The 15,923-nt window shown below is 39.6% G+C and overlaps 1 long non-coding RNA gene across 4 annotated transcripts; it reads right to left on the minus strand.

Moving 5' to 3' along the window:
* Nucleotides 1–2,308: 2,308 nt before the first annotated feature.
* On the minus strand, nt 2,309–15,499 carry LOC118213836. Of its 4 annotated transcripts, none has more exons than XR_004762527.1 (5): nt 15,395–15,499; nt 14,858–15,132; nt 12,567–12,836; nt 6,601–6,674; nt 2,309–3,196 (listed from the first exon to the last, which is right to left on the minus strand). It is a non-coding gene; the product is annotated as an uncharacterized LOC118213836 (long non-coding RNA). The 4 variants fall into 4 exon arrangements; XR_004762525.1 differs by having other exon boundaries at nt 12,567–12,842; XR_004762526.1 differs by having other exon boundaries at nt 12,567–12,913.
* Nucleotides 15,500–15,923: the final 424 nt, after the last annotated feature.

The raw sequence follows: 15,923 nt of genomic DNA on the forward strand, positions 1-15,923 counted from the left end.
ACCATTATGATATAAAATAATTTAAATGATTTTAAAGACTTTTATTATGAAATTTCTCTTTCAGTGCAAAATCAATAAAATACATAAGCCTATAGTCTTATGTCTGAAATGTGAAAGAAATGTGAAAATTTTAAATATGTGATTTTAAAATTCTAATGCATTCATAATCACGTATATTCTGCAACCATTATGATATAAAATAATTTAAATGATTTTAGACTTTTATTATGAAAATTTTCTTTCAGTGCAAAATCAATAAAATACATAAGCCTATAGTCTTATGTCTGAAATGTGAAATAAATGTGAAAATATTAAATATGTGATTTTTAAATTAGAATGCATGCATAATCACGTATATTCTGCAACCATTATGATATAAAATAATTTAAATGATTTTAAAGACTTTTATGATGAAATTTCTCTTTCAGTGCAAAATCAATAAAATACATAAGCCTATAGTCTTATGTCTGAAATGTGAAAAAAATGTGAAACTTTTAAATATGTGATTTTTAAATTCTAATGCATGCACAATCACGTATATTCTGCAACCATTATGATATAAAATAATTTTAATTATTTTTAAGACTCTTATGATGAAATTTCTCTTCCTGTGCAAAATCAATAAAATACATAAGCCTATAGTCTTATGTCTGAAATGTGAAATAAATGTGAAAATATTAAATATGTGATTTTTAAATTAGAATGCATGCATAATCACGTATATTCTGCAACCATTATGATATAAAATAATTTAAATGATTTTAAAGACTTTTATTATGAAATTTCTCTTTCAGTGCAAAATCAATAAAATACATAAGCCTATAGTCTTATGTCTGAAATGTGAAAAAAATGTGAAAATAATAAATATGTGATTTTTAAATTCTAATGCATGCATAATCACGTATATCCTGCAACCATTATGATATAAAATAATTTAAATGATTTTAAAGACTTTTATTATGAAATTTCTCTTTCAGTGCAAAATCAATAAAATACATAAGCCTATAGTCTTATGTCTGAAATGTGAAAAAAATGTGAAAATAATAAATATGTGATTTTTAAATTCTATTGCATGCATAATCACGTATATCCTGCAACCATTATGATATAAAATAATTTAAATGATTTTAAAGACTTTTATTATGAAATTTCTCTTTCAGTGCAAAATCAATAAAATACATAAGCCTATAGTCTTATGTCTGAAATGTGAAAATTTTAAATATGTGATTTTTAAATTCTAATGCATGCCTAATCGTGTATATTCAACGACTATGATATAAAAGAATAAAAATGATTCAAAAACTTTCATTATGAAATCTGTTTCAGTGCAAAATCAAAAAATACACAAGCCTATAGTCTTTTATATCCAAAATGGGAATAATGTTACAATTCTAAATGTGTTTTTTTTTCATCCAGATACATTCACAACCATTGTGGAATAAATTTCATTATAATCAAAACTTTATTATAAAATCAGCATATTAAATTAGACTAATTTCCAAAATGTGAATAAAATCTCAATTTATAAATATGTGAATATTTCATTCTAATGCATGCACATCATGTCTATTTAACAACTATAATGAAATAAAAGAATACAACTTGTTCTAAGGATTTTATTAGGAAATACCTTTCTTTGCAAAATAAAAAAATGCAATCGCTAAATTCTGATATCATTGTTTCATCCAGATGCGCGCACAATCTAGTTTATTCAAAAAGAATTGTGAAATAAATCAACAGCAATTTGCTTGAAGACTTTTCTTGTGAAATATCTCTATCAGAACACAAACTACAAATCACATATGACTATAATCCAAAATGTGAAAAAATACAACCAGGTGCCAAACATGAAAAGAATTTGGTTTATCATGAAAAAAAATTGAAATGTCTTATTTTGAAATGAAGTGCGAAACAATTCTTTATTCAACAACCATTTTGAAGCAAATTAATAGCAATGGGTTTCAAGACATTTATCATTACATATTTCTTTAATACAAAACCAGAAACATACAATACATAAAAGAATAGAGAAATAAATTCATCCAAAAAATGCTCATAATTTTTTCAGTCAGATACATATAAAATCATGTTTAAGTAAATTAATAAACCCGGATGTGTGATGAAATGTCTTTTAGTGCAAAAACATCAAAACATCATTACATTACAGAAACTTAGCAGACGCTCTTATCCAGAGCGACTTACACAACTTTTCACATAGCATTGACATTACATCCATTTATACTTCTGGATATATACTGAAGCAATGCAGGTGAAGTACCTTGCTTAAGGGTACAACAGCAGGTGTCCTACCCGGGAATCAATCCAGTGACCTTCAGGTTACAAGACCAGTTGCTTATGTAAAATTACATAAAAATCTGTCTGCTACAATAGCTTCATTAAGCACCTTCAAATCCACACATGAGCAAATCCCACCTTCTCTATTTTCTGTCACACCAAGGGGCAAGACCCACTCCAATGATGCAACTGTAATTCAGTGCCAGGGACTCCTGTTACCGGCCAAGACATCGTAGGGGAGATAGACGGAACGCAGGAGCTGACAATCTGGTTTCTATAGAGCATCTGTGGTGCATGTGATTCTATCCAGGAAGCAAAGAATCTGAGGTGATATAATTATGATAATTATGATACTCATACATGAAAGGGGATCAATAAAAGCCATCTCCATATAAAATCAATTTACCTTTAGCATTTGTCATTTTCAGATGACAAAATGCTTACTGAAGGAAAATCGTAATGCCATTAATCCAGATTCTGCAAAGCAGGAAATGCAATCAAGGTTTATTAAAGCTTTGGCAGTTGCGGATCAGCAGTTGAACGAATCCATTAACGCTGCGGCATTTGTACATCTGAATCACATTATTGTGTTTCTATATTATTCGAAGTTTGATTTCAAACTCGACACTTTGGTTTGAGCAATCAGTCACCCACCCAACCTCCTGAGACTTGTAGTGCCACGTTTGAGCTTTGCAAACGAGATGTAAATTTCAATGTGACTACCCTGCTTAAATAAAGGAGTAATTTTGAAAAATGTAATGTGTGTGTATCACATGAGTTCTCAGCAGGAGTCGTGGGAAGGAGAGTGGGATGGTGGAAGGGTTCTCCCATGGTGTCGGTGTTGAGTCCAGCACCCCAGCCCTGCTCCAAGGCTGAATGCTGGTACTTCCAGTTCCTCCATCTGCAGAAATGCAACCAAAAAAAAAATGAAAAGGGACAAGAAAATTAATAACTGCACAGTAATATAAGAGCTGCAATGTAGGGCAACAAACCAAAATGTGAAACATAAAGGAAACATAATATCTGAGGTATTAATTCTGTGGTTATTCAATGATCAGAGGCTTTGATGCAGTTAGTGACGCACCCTCTCCTCAGTGAAGATCTGATTGGGTATTTGGTCACAGCCTTAAGTGGCACAGGTCATGCACTCCGTCTTAATTAGCTGTGGCAATAAGGAAAGAGGAACGGCAGCACAAGCTCCCCGGAGCTCATCATTTTGATCTTGTCTATCAAGCGATACGATGTCATCTCGAGTCCCGTCACATTAAAAAAAAACCACTCGGGATTCGCGATTGGGCACGTTTTCTCACTTTGGGAACATCTGTCAGTTCGTGTTATGCTAATTGACATCACACACCCAAAAAAAAAAACAATATAGAGAGAGATGACCTATGTCCAATTGTAGGTCACATGAAAAACATCCATCAGTAAGCCCTGGCGATTTGGTGTGGTGTGGGGTTGAGAACGGGAGAACTGCAGTGGGTGTGGTCTGATGAAAGCCTCGGCAGGAAGAGGCCTCCTGGCTGGCTTGTCCTGCACCGGGTGGATGCACCTGATGGATGCACCTGATTGCCCTGGTCTCATCTGGTATGTTTTAGTTGCACACTACTCCAGATCCCATTGTTTTTTTTAACAGGAGTAGCCTCTGCAGCACTCACACAAGAGACATGTACCCGACAATGTGATGCTCTTTACAACCAACAGAGTATTAAAAGAATGTTATAAATGATTTTGACCTGCCCATGGGGATGCATGCATTCTTCTCAAGTCAAAACCGGAGTGAAGAAACTGCGATACCGCTGGACCCTGCTTTCGCCACCTGAAAATGAAAGGTAGCCCTCAACCGAATTCGGCTGGACCGCGAGCGAAAATGAGAGCTGGCTGACAGGGGAGCCTGTGCTGTCGGGACGTCCCAGCGGAGGAGGGGGTGAGCACGGCTGAGCACCGAGTATGGCTCACAGACGCCCCTGAGCATTCCAAAAAAAAAAAAGGGGGAAAAGGGGTGTAAATGCGGGTTTAGATAAACACAAGGTGCAAGGTTTGAGGCTTGCTCACATTCTCTGCTCCTCATTTGTAGGCTGAGGGCCCAGCATCCCATTCTCATTTGTTATTCTCTTCTATGTTTGATGCTCTCCCCCCTCCACCCCCCTACCCCCCTACCCCCCCCCCCACAAGGTTTATCTTTGCCTCTCCATTCAGAGGGGAACACCTGCCAGCTGAATTAATCCAGAGTTTTTGGGTTTTTTCGGCTTTTCCACCCCCTTTCTAATTATCCCCAACGAGCCAAACACAGATAACCCGGAGCCAACCTCTGGCCTGGAGCCGTTTACTGTCACACCTGTGAAGCGGATGCTCTTTAGATGGGGCCTGTCACCATGGTACCCGCTGCTAGGTGACGCTTTCAGAAGGTGCTAACAAGGAGCTGCAAGCCAACAATGTTCATATATAATACACAGTGCTGCTTGACGAGGGGAAATACATCCAGGTTGAGGGCAAACATACAGAGAGGCACCTTGCTAATACATTCTCTTTCATCCCTGTTCCTTTCAAAGGACCTTGGATGTATAAAGACCTTTTTGAAGCTCACTGGTTTCCCGGTCATCGCTAATAAGGACAATGGAATATGTGGCCTGAAACAAGGTTGAGTCACCGTTCCTGGTTTAATTCAAGGAGGTGCACTCGTGTCAAGGCAAATTGAATGCATGCATCTCCAAACTCCTTCAGATCACTTGAGTAAAGAATGAGTTTGTTTTATATTTTTTTATACATTGTCAGATGGCAGGAAGAAGAGCAATCTGTGTAATAATTGCAATTTATGATCATAATATATACAATTTTTTACAATGTCACAATTTTTACATTATACAAAAAAAAACTCACTTGTAGGTCAACCTACCAAAAAAGAAGAGGTCTAGAGACAGGGCAGAGAAGCTGTTTATCAGTGTTTCAAACACAGAATTGTGCACAGGCTGTATGGACACTGTATGGATGCTCACACAGATTAGGGTCAAACCAAGTACTCAGACACCCAGAAAAAAGCAGGACCACAGGTGAGAAGCACAGCTCTCAAATCACACAGAAAGTGCGCTCTCATCGATTGTTCCGGAATGTTCTGGAACATATACACTGTGAGGCTAAGCCAGCCTTAAAAGAAGAACCTGATCCACATTTAAATGCGTGAGAGTATGTTTTATAATTTTTTTTTTAACTGACGGGATCTATTATTCTCGCCACAACAAATAATACTTGAGTGGTGTGCATACTGCATCCATTTGCATCCTTAAAACTGTCATTATCTGATAGGCTGTATAAGTATGCTTGTTAATATGAATTAGTACATGCCCTTATCCAGGGAGCATTACACATAATAATAAAAAATATATTGATGGTAAGCAGCAGAGACAGTATGTGTATGACTTTGCCTGTTGTATCAGCTAACAAATGGCCACTAGAGGTAAAAGCAATAATGAAACCTGCATATCAGACATGCAGCGGTGCATCAAGTTATGTAGGAAATCTTAAGGGCAAGTGAAGTACCTTTTTCGGGAAAAGCCCTCACACATTTGGTTTCCAGTTTAGGATTGTAAGAGATACTGTTCAGATTGAAAAAGCTCTCACACATTTGGTTTCCAGTTTAGGATTGTAAGAGATACTGTTCAGATGGAATTACAGAATGTGGAGGAAAATAGTAAAATTCCTCAGTAATGCGCCCCCCCCCCCCCCCCCCCACCTCTCCATATCCCTTCTGGTGGCTCTTTGTTGGACAGGGACAGGACTATTGTAGGTTCCTGAGGGGGGCACTAGGAGGGCAGGTTCGGTAAAGTGTCAAGAGACACTGGGGTACTCCATCTTGCACAATGACTTACTCTAATACATCTCATCACAGGGTCCCACCCTATGCTGATAAGGATCAGTGTTATACTCAAGGACCGAAAAAAACCCCAGGAAGCAGGAAATTGTGTGGCCTGAAATCTGTGGTGCCTGGGCTGGAGTTCTATAAAGGCCAAGTGAGCATTCGTCCAAAGAACTGATTTGCCAATTTTTACGTTCCCCTGCCGTTTTAAAGAAAATGAATAAAGGTGTGTCTTGACACCGCAGCACCGTGGGGTTCAGTCCCATTGATAACACCAGTCCTCTTCAGCACCATGGACAGCACCACGCATCATGTCTGTTCAGCACCATGGACAACATCATGTCCATTCAGCACCACGGACAGCATCATGTCAATTCAGCACCATGGACAGCATCACTGACACAATATATACAGTACAGTAGCAGCGTCAGCACAGTGTCAGTTCTACTTACAGCTGCAGACCTTTAATGTGGTAATTGTCCCTCTCAGGTCTCTGGCAGAACTCATCAGAGGTTTCTGATGTTGACTGCGGGGCAAAGGAAGACTGTAATTAGCAGTGAAAAATAAGCTGCATTAACTGGAGCTTGTGTCTGAGGTCACTGAGCCATCTGTCAGCCTGACCTGCATGGGCAGAATCTTTCTGTTCCATGTTGGGCCATGAGGCATGATCAGATCTGAGCTGCTACCATGTCTGTCCTCACAGGAAATTACATTACAGGAATTTTATCCAGAGCGACTTACACAATTTTTACATAGCATTTACTTTGCATCCGTTTATACAGCTGTGATACGTACTGAAGCAATACAGGTTAAGTACCTTGCTCAAGGGTACAACAGCAGTGTCCTACCTGGGAACTGAACCTGTGATTTAGGTTACAGGCACAGCTCCTTACCCATTATACTACACTGCGGACCAAAATGCAAGCGGTATGACATGCAAGAGGATTTATAAGAATATTCACCATGTCCTGGATGTGCGCCTTACTTAAATCTTATTTGAAGGTATGGCATTATCAGCATTATATATTCATTCATATCGGCCATATGAATGCATGCATGCTGGTCCATAGGGTGGGCTGAGGATCTCTCATATTTTGTGGAATCTTACTCAGTTGTTCCCAGCCCCTAAATAAGCCAGCCGTAAAACTCTGTTTCTGTATCTGCTGAACACTACATGTTTCACTACACCATCTTCGTTGAATGTGAAATATAGTGCAATATTTATTTACTTCCCTGATGTTTATTCCAAGATTACTTGTATGGCTTGCAGATGATATATACTTTATTAATAACTCAGTATCCTGAGTATAGTCACCAATGCCTTATTTACGACCAAAAAAGTTTCTTCGCCACATTTTGCAGTTTTTGAGAATATATATTTTTCTGTATTTTTTTTTCTTGTTCCTGCTGTTACAAAGCTGCACTACCATAAAGCAGTGCACTTCTACTCAAAGCAAAGCATCCTCTGGTATACTGACAATCACAGCACATGAAACATTTCTATGGAACATTAGCCTCTCTTCTAAAAAACTGGAGTTCTTTTGAAAGAACTTTAATTTTTAGTTTCATAATCAATCCTAGTAAAAATAAATAAAAATAATAAATTTTTCCATAATACATGTTCTGTAAGACAGAGGGGTCAATGGGAACATTTTTCTAATGTTCTACAAAGACCCATTTGCTTATTTCTAATTAGGCAATGATTGTTTAAAACACAATTTCCCTCATTTTTCTAATTGGTCAAAACACAACCTATGGGCTAATTCTGATCAGGTAAGGTTATCCTGTCAAGTCAGTTCTAATTGGGTAGAGCTGGACATCATGAAGGGGGAGGGGGGGGGGGGGCACAGAACCAAATCGATATCCATTTCCACAACCACAACTGCCAAAAACCACCAAAAATACCTGAGGGATAAGACAGAAACCACATCTTCATTGCTATGGAAGCAGGAAGCACCTTCAGGTCTACAAGGCTATTAGCAATATAACCGCCTTTATGTTAATATCACTGAAACTTTATGCCACCCACCGACTCACAGAGAATAAAATCGTAGTGTGTAGTTACATGTTCGTGCAGTTTTTAATGAGTAGCTAAAACATCTTTGTGCAAAGATCCTCCAATATACAGCATATACTGTCATATCCATGTACTTTAGAGCATGAATATGAATCGCAGGAGCCAGTCTTCTGCACAGAAACCCATCTATATTTTATTCAGTTTAAGATTCTGTCACATTTTCATGAACTCTTCCCTTTAAATAGTGCTATCTGTTCCAGGCTTAGCCAAGACTGTTAAAAAAAATGATAATTGTCGAGATTTCACATGCTGTTTAATTCAACGGGAGAAACTCTATTAACCTTTCTCTTCTCTCTGTAAAGCAGGATACATACTCTTAAATGTATTATTGGTGTGTGTGTGTGTGTGTGTGCATGTGCGTGCGTGCCTGTATCTATAAGTGAGTGTGAGTGCATGTGTATGTGTGTGTCAGTGTGTGTGTGTGTGCGCGCGTCAGTGCATGTCTGTGTGTGTGTGTGTGCAGGCACGTAAGTGCATCTGTGTGTGTGTGTGCGGGTGGGCGCATGTGTGCATCAGAGTGTGTGTGTGTGTGTGTGTGTGTGCACGTGCGTGCATCAGTGTGTGCGTTTGTGTGTGTGTGTGCGCGTGTATGTGTGTGTTTGGAGAGGAGGGCTGGTGCAAAATCTAATCAACTGAACAAGGCAACTTTGAGCCCATCCATCAAATGACTTGGAGTATAATGAAAAGCCTGATTTCCATCTCCTTTCTTATCCCCCATAAGCATTTTATTACAATGAACAGTCATCTTCTTCAGGAGACCCGAGTTGACAAAGGACACAAGTCAGAAAATGTCAACGTTTGTGATTGTATTTTGAAGGGAGGAGCAAAAAAAAAAAAAAAAAAAAAAAAAGCAATTTACCAAGTTTAATATGAAACCGTAAAATCCGGTGTAGAGACACTTTTGCTATTTTTGCTTGGCCTCCTTTCAATATGGATGGACCTCATATGGAGATTACCACTACGATCCTGGAAACACACGATTGCACCAAATATCACTTTAAATTATTTTCCGTGCGGCGTTCGACTGTAAGTCGGATGGGGTGGTGATTGCAGCAGAAGTTCTGTTGGCTGTGTTCATGCACGTTATGAATCACACCTTCATCATTATGACCTTTTCAGTGCTGTTGGCTTGCTTTAGAAGTGTGAAAAGTAATTAGAAATAAAGGTTTTGCTGGGAATACAGCGAGCACACCAGGAAGCAATGCACATTGTGTAGCACTCGAATTAAAAGCACAGAACACCCGATTTCGTTTTTCCGTTGAAAATCACACTTGAAACAGAATTAGTTTGATGATACCTGACGCCTCTCGTTTGAAAAAATTGTCATAAAGTTCTGGGTGCACCTCTAACATAACGCACAAAAAACAATCATGCAACCAGTCAGTCAGTCAAACCGGGGCACAGACAGAACATCAGGAAATCACAGAAAGCACGTGGTGTTAACTCTTAAATGAAATATCAAAAGAAGTGAATTCACATTTTAAATTACAGAGAGGAATTAAGTGGGTAGGACACGCCGGTAATTGAGTTGAAATGAGAGTGGGCGCAGGGGTTCGTTTACCCTAATTATGGGGCAGAAAAATAATTACTTCACACCGAACAGCTATAATGCATTCATAAATTAGCATAATATGAAAATATGCACTAGCTGCCGCACGCATACAGTTGCTAAATTAACAGGATGCTTGGACGTAGAAACCACGGCAACAGGAAATCAAATGTGTTTGCGTTCGGAAGATAAAAAGATCACACATATCTGTATTAGGGATTGTGGCGTCTCTTCTGAAATATGAATATCATGCAGATTAGTGTAATTCTCTTTTCTTTCTCAATTTCAACATGAAACTCTTCTCTCTCTTACAATTTGGAATATAATGTGAAGTGTCTTTTCAGTTAGCACATTGATTGTAGACATAGTTCTCACCATAGTCAGAAACTAACTAGCAAAGGCCACAAGAGAGAATGACTGGCTTCTGTAAAACCTGCTGTCTCCCAGCTCTGTATAATGTGAACGTTTCATAAATTTAATGAAAAACGTTCATGATGAAAAACGTTAAGTACCTCCACATGACAAAACCACAGTGCTATAGTTAATCTAGGGCAGTTTTTTCACCTGCAATTCAGTCATACCTCAGGTCAAAGGGACCTTCTTGTCAGTCTATAATTATCCCCTCCACAGTAAGGGACACGCATTATCCCTAATTAAGCACAGATGATGATGGACAGAAAGGTCCCCACACTGTCATGTGTGGCTTTCAGCTCACAGAACTGCAGGTGTGTGTGTGTGTGTGTGGGGGGGGGGGGAACAGAACAAAACACCCCCGAAATAATCCTAAATATCCCTGCCATTTATTCCACGCCTATTTAAAATGCATGTAAAAATAGGATAATTCCTTTTTGCAAGTGGAATATTTGCTGTGAAAAACACATCCGTCAAATCTCAGATGACATTAGTCAGCTGCTCAGCTCTTTTCTGTTTCGTGGTCACTCAAATACTTTTTCTGAGTTTGACATTCTGTCTATTTCATGTTCCTTCTCAACCTGTGTAGCCCATTACACCCCACTGACTGTTTAAATGAATTCAGGCGATTGTGACAATCCAATATCTACAGAGGCTTGCCTAGAGTCTTCCAAATAGGCCCGTTTGTCATAACTGCCTCGAGTACATCGACAGGAATGATGGACTTTTGGTGCCTATTTAGAAAATCACCACCATAGAAACTGAACCAGAATAGAGAAGCATCCAAAAGGTCTTTTGGTACTTTTCCCGACTTCTCAATTTGGCTCATTAGCCACGCATTGCTGAGCATGCTTCAGATGGCCCGACTGATTGTAACGAATGTGTCTGTCGGATGGCTCGGGTAACTAGCCAAAAATTAGACGCTGCTTGTTTTGCATTTTTTTTTTTTTTTTTTTTTAAGTTGCAAACTAACATGGCCTGTGAATAATTTTTCAGACAAGAATTGTATTTTTGTAGATTCATATTTAATTTTTTCCCTGGAAACAACAATGACAGAGGTTATGATGCAGCGGATTACTGAAGACATTAAAGCATTGTTTTTCTTATTCCATTCATGTTTTAATGGGGTATTTTATAGCCAAGCCAAATTAAAATGGCGGTGGGGATGTGGGTGGGAGGGAACAATGGCGTCATTTAATTCAAACAGTTAAGGAGCATCGGTTTTGTTCAAGGCAATGGTGCACCAGACCACCCAGCAGCCACCTGGCACAATCCAGAGGTGTGCCAATGGAACCAATCAAAGCAGGCGTGAATCAGGGAGAAAATATGTTAAGAGAGTGTTGAGGGGATGAGAGAGAAACCCCCCCCCCCCCCATTCTCTGATGTGCTGTTTGATGTTCCGATTGGGGCCGCCCTCGTTACCCTACGTTTGGCCCTGACTGAATTCGCTCGCTGCTGGGGGAGCTTTCCCTCTGAGCCCTGCTCACACACGCATCTTAACCGGTAAACCTTCTAAATCTGGCAATTTTCTTTTTTGGTGTCGTGCGTGTGTGAACAGGAGCAGGAGTCAATTTTCCATGCAAGGCGTTCCTCCACTTTGCCAGGTTAGCCCTCATAAGATTAGCAGAAATGTTCCGTCGAAACTCGCAACACAACTAGTGTTAACAAAGGCAGCAACATTCCCAGGAAAAGCACGTAAAACGTTACAGGGTTCTGACATAATACCTTTCGCTTCTGGCACAATGCCTTTAATAAATGCATTTGTTATAATATCTCAATCAAATGTCCCCCAATAATTTGAAAAGGCCAGAGCTACTGTGCTTTACAAAAAAGACAGTAAGGTAAAACTACAGAAGGTAACTACAGACCTGTCTCCATACTAAGTGGAGAAAGGGTAATTCATGGCCAAATTTATAGGTATATTAACCTCTTAATAATCACCCTTGTCTGATGCCCTGCTGCACCTCTATCAGCCTGCTGATCTGCAACCTTTACCCAGCAGGACACACTGGAATACAGCAACCTCACACCCCTGAAAAAAATCCATCCCCAAACCCAAATGATTCTAACAATTTCACTAGCTATCAGTGATCAACAAGATTAACATCTTTCTCCTGATCAATGGAAAAGGAAAGTCCTAAGTTCAGGTTGTGAACATTTGCTAAGTCTAATACATCTCTTACCAGAAACAGATTGTCTTGATCTTGATCAGGAATACAGTATGTTCGATTGTTGTGTATGTTGAGTCTAGACAAACATTTCTTTAATCTATTTGCGACACATTTATGGACAGTATCTTAAAATCAGCACATAAGTGCCCAAAGTCTCTGGTACTTTTACAGACACAAGTCCCCTTTCTTTGGCAGCTGAGTGAGGACTACCTGGCGATAGCATTGTGGAAGCCCGCCTTTCTTCAAACGCTCCATCACCACCCCATAAAGATCCTGTCCAATGCATCCCCAAAGCATCCCGTAAGCATCAGCAGGCCGTCCATCAGTGTCTGGGGTGTTGGCCCAAACACATCCGTCCCGCAGCCTCTGTACAGCGAGTTCCAGCACACTGGGCTCAGAGTCCGGGTCTGCTGATTTCTCCAGAGACCGCTCGGGAAGTTCTCTGCGAAGCCCCCTGCAGCTCGCTCCACTGTCCACATCCTAAACCTCGTCGGAACACACAACTTTATCCACCCACCAGGAAGGTTTAAAAAGCACACCTTTTTTCACTGCACCTCCTTTCCAAATTAAACAAAAGTGTGCACTAGGTCGGAGCATGCATGCCATTTAAAGTCAAGAAGCTGGTTCTAATAAAAGCCCCCTTATACCCTATAATTCACAGTAGTCGCCAGGTTTCTTTCCCCCCCCACATTAAGGGCCTACAACAGATCAGTGTTCTTGTGTCTTATCAGTTCCGCCTCTATCAGATTCCCCTTTCAGGCTCCTCCCCCACAGCCCCTCTGCTACTAGTCCCACTAAGAGCTGAGTACTGGCCGCAAAAGGTTATAATCTGCACTGTACCCACCTTCCCACTAAAAGGATTAGAGTTTCTAAATTTCTCTCTTCCCCCCCCCCCCTTCCACCCCCCCACCTACCTACCCACTTCTGCCAACATTTCTCACACTTGGCACAAACATGTAATTTAAATTTAACATTCAGTTTACAATAAATAACTACCTCTTTTAAATGCACCTTCCTACAACTATTAAATGGCGATCTGTAAAACCTACTGGACAGACAGCAGACCTTGATACCCTGTCTCTCTCATCTTAAAGAACACAAGACCTATCCAAACTCACTGTAGAGTATCTAATTTCATCTTTAACCATGTGTACAGTCCCACAGTAGAATGCTGCTCTCACCACACAGCACACAGACAAAACCCTACATAAGTTCCTCGTGGAGCTCAGCAGATTTCAAACAAGCAGATCACTTGGTCAAATAGAAAAATGTAAAATTATTATTTTTACACATTCAGCCTTACCCCAAAAAGTTATTGAACCTTACCGTCTAGGGGTCATGTGAGAATGACAGCCATTGCAATAATGGCTGGTCATTGGTTGACTGAACAAGAAAAGCCAATGATATTAGCAGAAGAGTAAATGCACAATGTTTCAAGTGGAAAAGTTGCTGTTTGATGACCATAAAAAATTAAACTACTTTGACATATTTGTCCCTTTTATTTTCTGTAAAACTGGGTATCTGACAATAGCAACACCTAAATTGTTCTTAAGTTGATTCATTTTTCTAAATTAATCACTTTTAATGTCTGCTGCGGGATTGTTTTTTTGCACTTAAAGCCACATTATATGAAATAGTGATGCAGGCCATGTAGAGTAAATGCAGGGCCCATTTTCATCTCCCAGTGCTCAGTCAGGACTACTAATGATTTAATTTTCAGTAATGTGCTCTAAGGAAATTCCTTTAGAATGAGGTTACAATTTTCAACTGATTAAATTATAGACAAATTGTGAAATCAGCAGGATACTAATTGCTGTGTGTGACAGCTGGTCTTTGAAAACATTTAAGGAACATTAGTTCAAAGAAAAAAAAAATTGCAATGAGTCCATTTTGGATGGTGTTACGATTACAATGGTAAAACTTAAACATGTTGTCAATGACCTCAGCTGAACAAAATATTGCCTATAACAAGAAACGTGGATGGGACCAAGGACTGATTTTGTTTAATTTTTGTAATACAATGAAATACTTTTTGTGTGTTGTATTATGGGGGCTTCTGGCCTGAGATGCAGGCAGCTATTTCTTAATATTCCCACTTCATATGTACAGTGAGCTCCATAATGTTTGGGACAAATATATACTCCACAATTTTCGATTTATAATCAAACAATTCACTTGTGGCTAAAAAAAAAAAGCACATAACAGTTTCGAAATACAGGGTTCATATATTACTGGAAGTAATTTATCTCGTAGAACAAAAACTCTGCTCACCTTTTGCATTAACCACAAACCTTATTTTTTAGGCAGAAAATGATCTCCCAGTGGGAAACAAGCATTGGAAATCGGATTAAAAAATGCAAATTTACTTCTGGGTTTTAGGACTAAAAACTATAACAATCAATTGGCTTACTGTAAAATTTGAAACACACACAACCTTCAGTAAAAAACCGAGGTCGGATTTGTTTCACTCTCTCTGTTCCATTTCCAATCTCTGTACTCACCACCCTTCTCCCGTCTCCCTCTCCGCATGCAGCCGGCGTGCGGAGGCCTGCAACCGGGTATCTCGCGTATACTCTTACCCCCGGTTGCCGGAGGAAGGAGACGCTCCGGAGGAACGCCGATTAGAGGTGGTCGAAGAAGAACCAGGAGAGAATCGGACAGGGATCGAGTCCTGCAGAGCAAATCCCACGAGACAAGCGGCCTGTGTCAAGGATCAAGTTGCGTGTCTTGAAACTGAAGAAACGGGAAAAAGGCTTCCGCTTTTTCGTACCAATTTCTGGAAAACAAAAAGCATTTCAACAACGGAACCAATCCAAAGGACACAAGGAGGCCTAAACCTGGGCATATATCGTAGAATAATTAGCAACAGACTGAACGTAGCAACATTTATGACTGCATCTACGTAAATGTGCTAATGATTATTGTGTGCTATTGATTGTTGTGTTTCAATGGTTATTATTATAAACGTTCCGTGTGTTAACCATTCTCTTTTGTTTGGCCCTAAGCCATCCACCGCGGTGCGTTAATTTTATCCCTACCTCCAACTAGTTTCAAACCCCGCTCCATCTTGGTTCCTTGGTTCTCCTTGAACACGTGTCTGTGGGGCTCAACCCCACACGCAGGTGAACGCGCACAAAACTGCCCACATGCTTGCGCTCACTCACACGCGCCCACCGCTTACGGCACAAGCATGCACGCACACACATGCACACGCACATAGTTTGACGTACATTCTAGTAGCGAATTGTGCGTTGCCCTTTGCTTGCTGAAAAAGATGCCAATGAATTCTTCAAAATGGTCCAAGTCTATGAATTGGGATGGTAAGTTCCTCCAAGAAATATTGAAGACGTTAGATTTCTGATTATTCAAACAATATCTCCTGTGGCACTATGGTTCCAATGTTTGTTCCTGAGACATTATTTGTACATCAAATTAGAATTCCTTGTACAGGTAGGTAATTTACAGCTAAGTTTCCAAATAATGTTAAGTCAGTACCTGTTCAAGGTGCAGAGAAAACCAGCTTTTTAATTTTTACTTTCTTTTGCACTTTCCAAGATAACTTGAAAC

Source organism: Anguilla anguilla, chromosome 15 (genome assembly GCF_013347855.1).
Source record: "Anguilla anguilla isolate fAngAng1 chromosome 15, fAngAng1.pri, whole genome shotgun sequence".
NCBI lineage: Eukaryota > Metazoa > Chordata > Actinopteri > Anguilliformes > Anguillidae > Anguilla > Anguilla anguilla.